Source organism: Myxine glutinosa, chromosome 4 (genome assembly GCF_964187855.1).
Source record: "Myxine glutinosa chromosome 4, kmMyxGlut1.1, whole genome shotgun sequence".
In the NCBI taxonomy this organism is placed as follows: domain Eukaryota; kingdom Metazoa; phylum Chordata; class Myxini; order Myxiniformes; family Myxinidae; genus Myxine; species Myxine glutinosa.
In genome coordinates this window covers 26,874,210-26,883,859 of record NC_136264.1, presented here as the reverse complement: position 1 = coordinate 26,883,859, position 9,650 = coordinate 26,874,210, and positions in this window count along the sequence as shown.

Genomic DNA, 9,650 nt, shown 5'->3' with positions numbered 1-9,650 from the left:
GGCCAATAGAATATAGAAAACGAAGCTCCACCCGCTTTTGAAATTAACCACGCCCCGTTGCTCCACCATTGGTCGGGAACGCCTCCGAGATTATTTTTGACCAATCGGGATAGCCGAATTTGTTGCCATGGAGAAGACGCGTCCGGACTCTGTTCAAGGCGCCGCGTGTGGACTACGCTACGCTGTTGCGGTGAAGTGAGGAATCCGAGAATGGGCTTCAATTAGCGGAAGGCGGACGATTAATGGAGCCCGTTGTTTGAACTCGAACCCATCGGCCCGGCCTGCTGGTCCCCGGTCTCCGAACAGCTCACCTGTCATGGCACAAATTGAACGTTTTTCTTCTTAGTAATAATTTGATATAGCATTTACCGAGTCACAGTAAGACTTAGTACATGAATAAAAAAATGTTTGCTATAATTATAACTCGATAAGTGGGTATGTACGTACTATATAAATATATATTAACTGTGGCAAGGATGCTCGATTGATAATCTGTGACGTCAGTCTTGAATTATATATATATATATATATATATATATATATATATATATATATAAAGCGGTGTAAAGCAGGTGCTGGGTTTATGATTATTTAAAAAATAATTAAACATTTATTCATGAATTCCCATCGTTTGCCAGACGAACATTAGTCACAAGTCCCGCGTCCCGACTCGGACTGATTCAAAGCTCAATATGGCCCGGAATCCCCCGTCCTCCCCCAACCCCCTTTACACCGATGTCAGTCCCGAAGGACCGAGGCCGTGCGGGCCGGCTGTCTGCCCTGCGGCGGCTCATTGCGCCGCACGCAGCTGTCGTTCGGCGGCCACAGGCCCGGCACGTGTTCGCCAACTGTCCCTACCCCGCGGCCGTAACCCGACGCTCGGCCACGGGCGCCAAGGGGGACGCGGAGCCTTTTGGAGCGACACCTGCTCCTCGAGCACAAACAAGCGCCCGGGCCCTGCCGGTACCCCCCACGTGCTTTGTCCGCAGACCCGGGTTTTACCGGCTACCCCCACGTGCTTTGTCCGCGGCTCCTCGGACTCGGACCCGCCAACGTGCTCGCGCCTGCCAAGCTGTGACGGAACAAAGGACAGGCGAACTAAGCCTTAATTAGGGTGGCGGGTGATGCTTGGAATGGAGCCAAAGGGAATTTGATTAGCGTGAAGATAACTCAGAACAGCCGTGGATGCATCCATATTCAGCTGCCTCCTAACGTCGGAGAGACCAAGCCTCCTCCTTTGGATAACGACAGAGATTAAGTACCAGGACTGAATGTGAACTCCAACCTTCTATGGAAGCAAGTTTACGATTTCCCCTCTAACGAAAAGAAAATTCATATAACCGCATTTTTAAAACTATACGTACGGTTGACCATCACCAAGGGAACTAAACGGTTTCACCACCACACCCAACGTCTCTGAGGAAGAGAAGGGGTTTGCTCTTGAAACGTCAGGTGTTAATAAATAATTTACATTATTTTACTGCTCAGTTTGCTACCATTTACAATATGAATCCTGAGATGCAAATCTTTCGACATGTACGTTTATATATATATATATATATATATATATATATATATATATATATATATATATATATATATATATATATATATATATATTGTTGAGAACCCACACTTGTGTAAATATGACATTTTTTTGTTGTTATTAAAAGGTTGAAGGTAGCACCCCTAGATAGGCCACAGCAACACGTAGGTCACCATTTCCAGTTATTTCATTAGTATGTGTTTTAGATAAGGCCGTGTTTCCAATAGTTGAATCTGCGTTGTGTCAATCAAATAAGAAGTAGGCCCCATTCCGTTCAGTTTGCAACCTCCTTCTCCAAGCGACGCCATTACGCACCCTTACACGCCATAGTTTGCAACCTCCTTGCAACCATTACGCGCCATTACGCGCCATAGTTGGCAACCTCCTTCTCCAAGCGACGCCTTCTCCAAGCGACGCGTCTGCCCTATGGCTCTCCCAATTTGTTATGCACCTTTGTAGCAGCGTTCGCTGCCTTGAGCTGGAGCTCGCTCAAACGCCGCAATAAGCCACGCGGTGAGGCCCGGAAAAAGGGGGCGGAACGCCAAGAAGAAGGTGTGGCCACGTCATCCAGCCGTCAAAGGCGGAGCCGGTAAGCCCTCACCAGCCAACCAGGGCTGAAGGGACATCGCCGACAGGCGTGGCTTTTGGGCTCAGCTGAGCGATCGTTGCTTGCGTTATAAAAGCACGAACGTAAAGCCCTTTGAGGAAACTCATGCGCCGGCGTTTGTTAAAGAGGACGTGTTGGAAGGGTGGCTTGGAGAAGGACTGAGAAGAAGAAGGGCTCGCTTGTTAAAGAGGACATTGGGGAGAAAGAGGGCGTTTGGCACAAGTGTGCACATATTACATACGCAGGACACCAGCTTCCCCCCGCTATATAATTGTCCGGTCGCGTTCAACTACACGCGGAGCTGCCTGCCGGGTTTCGCCCGCTGGACTGGAGCCTGGACGGGAGCTGACGGGAGCGTGGACCCCATCGCCGGACCTTCTGCCATACCATCTACAATCCCCGTGTGAGTGTCTGAGACGGGCCCGTTGTCCTGGATATTAAGGATAAGACTGCTTTAAGACTGCCCTGTGTGCTGCTTCTTCCTCTTCCTATCTTGTATAATATTCCTTTTGTTTCCTCTTCTTCTTTCTTTGTACATTGTTAATAAATCATTCTTTGTTCTTCCTATTTTCTGGTTTCCTCTTGTCAAATCGCATTCGTCTTTTCTCTAATTGGGTAAACGTGGCACGATTAGGAACCGCTCAGAATCGGGTTTAGTCACTTTGTTAACAGCTCGGATCGCGGATTGCTATCTGCTCGGCATTTTCCATCATATCCGTGGTTCGAGCGGGAGTTATCTCCTTGCTTTACGGCCGGTGGTAGTACTTAGGTAATTGGACTAAGACTCGACCAACAACCCTACTTACCACCGGCCGGAAGGAAAGTTATAACTTCTAAGGACTAGGGTCGGCCAGATAAAAAGACAAGGGGATTAACCCCCCCCCACCCGCCCCCCACCCCTTGATAAGGGGAGCGCCGAACACCGAGATCCGTAACAATATATATATATATATATATATATATATATATATATATATATATATATATATATATATATATATTGTAACGAATGTGGAAACGTTACAATGTGAACGTTACAAAAGTACGGTAACACCCTGTTAATGTAAATAATGGTCGCAGTCGGCGTCCTAGTTAATTCCATGAAACTTACACGCAGGTCACGATATATCTTTTAAATAGTGTATTTCCTTATTCCATGTAGGCTAAATATGTGTTTCCCACTAGATTGACTTTGCATTGTATCAAACAAAATAAGCGTAGGCCCTTCCAATTTCCCCAAAACCTCCCTTCCAATTGCCTTCCGCATTTTGGCCGGTTTTCTTCAAACCACCATTGGCCACGAGGTAGGTTTGGGGAAGAAAGGCGTGTCTCCACCTCGTCATAAGAGGGAAGGAGTGAACCAGCCCTAACAGCCAATCAACACCGCGGTGAGCGACCCGGTAGGCGTGTCCTCGGAGTCGGCGGCTTGATTTCGCTCGAGGTGATAAAAGCGACTGTAAGGGACTGCTTTGAGAGAGGCCTTGAGAGATGACCCTGGGAGATGAGCAAAGAGGCTGCACCAAAAGGAGGCGGTGAGATGCGAAACGCTCCAAGCCAAAGAGGAGAGGTACTCGGCAAGGAAACCAGCTTTGGAGAGACGCGCTGAAAGGAGGGAGACGGCCCCACCCCAAGAAGAGGAGCAGGTGTGCCGAACCAGCGCGTGACGTCTACCGCAGTGGAGACACGACGGAGGGTTTCCCGCCAAAACCGCGAGGAATTGCGAACTGCGGCCTCCCGACTTTGCCTCCCTCTCAAGCAATCCACCTCAAGCCTTACCTGCCTGCATTATCCCCTGTGTAAGTGTGAACGTCCTGTCCTACTCGTTGTCTTGGGGCTAAGTAAAAATGAATAGTGTAAGTTAACGATTCGCTGTGTTACTGCTTCTTCCATCCATTGCTTGTGTGTGTATAATAAAATCTGTTCTTCCTCCGTATTCTTCTTCTTCTTCTTTTCCTTCTCTTTCGGTCGCTTTAGAGATTTCCCGATTGAATATCTGTGGGGCGATCTGGTCAACGTCGGGTGGAATCGGGTTTTAATCGGGGAGTAACTGTTCGGACGCGGTTAAATACACCACCGCTCGGTCAATATAACATCTAAAAGCCGCGTCTGTAACAATATATATATATATATATATATATATATATATATGTTCAAAACACACCAGGTCACAAGTGTGCCGCACTGACCGGGTCGAGCATCATCCCGTTTCGGCCCTTCAACCTCGATACGGTCAGCTAAGGTGGGCCAGCAGGGGCACATACACATCCACATGCAGCAACGACACCTGGATGCGTACATACCCCCACCCCCAGCCAGTGCGAATGCAGACTACAACAACAACAACAACACCTCCACATCCAGAATCCACAGCACCAAATAAACATGGTGGAACACTCAAACACCCACCTTTATACCCTTCACCACTCACCAACAAAACACATCAGATCATTCATACACACACATACACACACATACACACATACAACACCAACCAACCACCTACCCTTACAACATAGACCACTCAACATACAAAAACACACACTCATGCAAAAATTCATTCTTTTTTTTTTTTTTTCTTTTTTTTTTGTATACAAGATCGAGGCTCGTGAAAGAGCGAACATTAATCACACAGAAAGACAAACCGACACATAAAACATATAACATCGGGAGCGGTAGACAAGATGGGGAGAGAGGGGGAAGGACACAAACACAACATTTGAGAGCAGGGACCGAGAGACATGGAGACATCGAGAGATCTGAGAGAGGGCGAGGGCTTTGGGGGGGGGGGGCATGGGAAGGGGGCGGTGGGAGAGGTATAAAACATATGGACACTGCCAGGACTTCCAGGAAAGAAGTTGGAATTTCAAACAAAGTGGATCTGGGGTGAATTAGCGGGGGTAGAAAAGATCAAGGTTTTGGATGGGGGAAGATAAGAGATGGTGGTGAACAGCTGTTTTAAAGACCTGGAGGGAGGAGTGGGATTGAAGGGAGTGAGGGAGTTTGTTCCAGAGGCGGGAGAAAAGAGGAATGAAAGAGTGAAGGTGAGCAGAGAGCCGAGATTTCGGCAGTTTAACCAGCAGAGGGTTGCTGGCAGATCTTGTGCGACCTGCAGGAATATTTGGGGGACAGAGCACAGAGAGAGCTGGGGGTGCAAGGCCGGAGAGGAGTCGGTAGAAGACAGAAAGACCACCTACCTGCCTGCGGTGAGTGAGTGAAAGGCCCTCAGAGATAGCTTCATCGGGGGAGATTCCAATAATTCTGAAAGCTTTGGTTTCAACAGCGTGAAGCCGAGCTAGGTGTGAGGCAGGAGCACCGGCCCATAGGGGAGAACAGTATTCCATTGAGCTGCGGATGAAAGCCTTGTATGTGGTGAGGAGCTCAGGTGTGCCGAGGAAGGACTTCGCACGACGGAGGATGCCCAGTCGGCGACTGGCTTTGGAGGCCAGCTTGGAAATGTGGTTTTCCCAAGAAAGATCATGGCAGATAGTGAGACCCAAAATCTTGAGCGACAGAACTTCTTGGAGAGGATTGTTGAGAAAGTAGATGGGAGGGTTGTCCAGTCGATCTTTTCGGAGAGACATAGTAAGAGTGTGAGATTTGTCAGGATTGAAAGACATGTTCCACTTGTTTGACCAGTCTGTGATTTTGTCCAGGTCTTCAGAGAGTGAGGAGGCAGCAGACTGCCGATCTGAGGGAAGAGGAATGAAGCGGCAGAGAGTGGAGTCATCAGCAAAGAGATAGAGAGGATTTTCGAGAGAGTCAGAGAGATCATTGATGAAGACCAGAAAAAGCACGGGGCCCAGAACACTGCCTTGGGGAACTCCAGCCTGAATAGGAAGAGGAGATGAGAGAAACCCATTCAGGGCCACACGTTGACGACGACTAGAGAGGAAGTCCGCCAGCCATGCGTGGAGATTTCCATGGATACCAAAGGAGGAGAGTTTGGTGAGCAGAGCGGGGTGCCAGACCGTGTCGAAGGCACGTGATATGTCGAGGGAGACAGCTCTAATTTCCTGTTTGGCATTGAGGACCTCCATCCATTGTTGAGACAGCAGAAGCAGCATGTCCAGAGTAGAGTGACCTGGTCTGAAACCAAATTGATGATCAGAGATCAAGCCATTGGAGAAGAGGAAAGATTTCATATCCGAAGCAATGATGGATTCCATGACTTTGCTGATAATTGGGAGAAGGCTGATTGGTCTGTAGTTGCTAGGATCTGTTTTTGCACCTTTTTTGTGCAAAGCGGTGATGTTGGCTGATTTCCAAGCAGATGGCAGTTGACCTTGAGCAAAAGAGAGGGTGAAGAGAACAGAGAGAGGGTGAGATAGAGCAGCAGAGCAGGATTTTAGGACCCGTGGGCTGATGCCGTCGGGTCCAGTTGCAGAATCAGAGTCGAGGGTTGACAGAAACTTTTCCACCTTGTCAGGAGGAAAGGACACGGAGTCCAGGAGCAGCAGGGCCAGCAGGGTATTCATGCAAAAACACACACCCTCACCCACTCACTCACTCACATACACAAAATAAGAAATAATAATAGTAACAAAAAAAGAAAGGAAAAAAAAAACACACACAACCAACCTACACCGTTCGACGTGCCTCCATAAACTTCCTCCATATCCAAAATGAGCCTTTCAAGGCAACCTGGGCCACCTTGTCACACATCCTCCTTCTTTCTGTCCCACACACTCGAAGCCGAGCAAGAAATGCAGAAAAGGAATTGCCAATATACCCTCGACACCCCACCTCAAATGGCTGACACGAAACTCGCCAACCCTTCTCCCGGCACTCTGCCTCCAGCTCACTGTACTTTCCTCTCTTCCTCTCGTGCACCTCCTCCATGTTCTCTTCCCAAGGTACAGACAATTCCCCTAAGATGACCTGTCTTGTTGCACCTGACCAAATGACAATGTCAGGCCGCAACCATGTCACACAGATCTCCTCTGGGAATCCCAATTGTGGCTTTAGGTCTGCCACCACCTGTCAATCACAAGCATCTGACAGCCCTCTTGCTTTCCACCTCCTCTTTCCACCTCTTACCACTTGGCCCTCTTTGACAAACCACACCTCTCTCCCATCAGTCTCCTTCTCCACTCTTCTCTCTCTCGACCTCAGCACCTCTTGTTGCACCATCTGCACCACCACTGCCAGCACCTGATCATGTCGCCACCTGTATTGTCCTGCTACCAATGTTACTGAACATGCACTCAGTGCATGCTGCACCGTTCCCACAACCTCCACACAAATAACATCTCTCCTCCTGCAACAACCCCCACAATCTCAAGTTTACTGTTGACAGAAGCACATCATACGTTGCCCACAACAGGAAATTCAACAATATTGGCTCCATCCTCCAAATCTCTTGCCACTTCAACATCCTCACCTGCACACCTTCCCAAATATATGTATATACATATATATATATATATATATATATATATATATATACACATATATATTGTTACAGACGTGGCTTAGATGTTATTTACCGAGCGGTTTGGTATGACCACGTCTGCACAAGTTACCCCGATCATACCCGAACGTTGACTAATCGCGCTACGCTAGATCAATGAAGGAAAAGACACACGGCTGGGATTAAAATGACACGACACCCGGGATACGGTTCTCAAGACCTCCGGAGGAGATTATATTCGTTCGGAAGGTTAGATTACAACTACAAGAGGGACAGCATAGAAAGACAAGCACTTAGACACACTCTTATATTATTCCCAACAGACGACAGATAAACGGGACAAAAGGCTGACTCACACGGGGATTGATTGCAAGGAAAGCGGGTATCGATGGCTCAAGGTGCACTCTTGGCTCAAGGACAGGGTCGACCCGGTCCGGTCCAGAGATGCGGGAGGTTTCACAGCGCTCGAGGTGGCGTCTTGTCGTCTCAAGCTGGGGGCGCATCTGACCTCACATCCGGTGAGTCGCTTCGTATATCCGGCGGGGAGTGACACGCCCTCGGCTCGTTAGCTCCGCCTCGTGGAATCGGCACGTCGCCTCTCATTGGGTGCGTGCGGGGGGGGGGTTACCGGCTCCGCCCTTGACGGGGGACTGACAAGGAGCCCCTTCGTGGTAACCCCGTGGAGCGCATGGTCCGGAGCGCATTGTCAATGGCGGCTAACCGAGCCGGTGTGATGACGCACACTCCCCCGCGCAGCGTCGTTGTTGTTGTAATTGTTGTTGTAGTTGTAGTTGTAGTTGTTGTTGTTGTTGTTGTTGTTTGGGGAAGAAGATGGAAGGAGGTATGGGAAAGGTCCTAAACTCACTACTGGTGCCATATAATCACATTCTGGTGCAACGAAGAGTCAGAATTAATGGAAAGGAGTCCTTAACTGACATAGACTAAGAATAACTAGCAAGATGTCCGAAAGTTGTCTACGTGAGATGCGGTGGACCTGGGCACGACATTTAATGGGGGAAAAAGGGGAAGGTCGGCTCTACTGATTGTTGTTTACAGACAATGGGACTAGGGAATGGGGGATTGGGGATAGTTGGGGGGTATTGGGGAAATAGGGGAATATTTACAAGCGGATATGGAGGCCAAATTCCATATTCGCAACAATATATATATATATATATATATACATATATATATATATATATATATATATATATATATATATTGTTGCGGATATGAGATTGGCCTCCATCCATATCCGCTTGTAAATATTCCCCTATTTCCCCAATACTTCCCAACTATCCCCAATCCCCCATTCCCTAGTCCCATTTTCTGTAAACAACACTCTGTAGACCCGACCTCCCCCTTTTTCCCCCATTAAATGTCGCATCCAGGTCCACCGCATCTCACGTAGACAACTATAGGACATCTTGCTAGTTATTCTTAGTCTATGTCAGTTAAGGACTCGTTTCCATTAATTCTGACTCTTCGTTGCACCAGAATGTGATTGTATGGCACCGTTAGAAAGTTTAGGACCTCCCAATACCTCCCCGCAGCTCTTCCTCATGGTACAACAACAACAACAACAACAACAGCGGCGGCGGCGCGGGGAGTGTGCGTCCTCACTCCGGCTTGGTTAGCCGCCATTGAACATGTGCTCCGACGGGGTTACCACGCAGGGTCTCGCTGTCAGCTCCTCAACAAGGGCGGAGCCCGGTAACCCCCCGCACCCAATAGAAGCGGCGGACCGATTCCATCTGGGGCGGAGACAACGAGCCGAGGGCGTGTCACTCCCCGCTGAGCATGCGCAGGAAGAGGGAGGTGACGTCAGATGCGCCCTCAGCTTGGAGAGAGAAGACGCCACCTCCGAGCGCTGAAATACCTCCCCGCATCTCTGGACCGGACCGTGTTGATTCTGCCCCGGCGCCAAGGTGCATCTTGTGCTATCGACTGCCTGTCCTTCCCTGCCATCAATCCCCGTGTAAGTCAGTCTTGTCCCGTTTGTCTGTGGTCTGTCGGGGATAGATAAGACTGTGTCTAAGTGCCCATCTTTTCTGTGCTTTACCTCTTACCGTGTAATCTACCCGTTT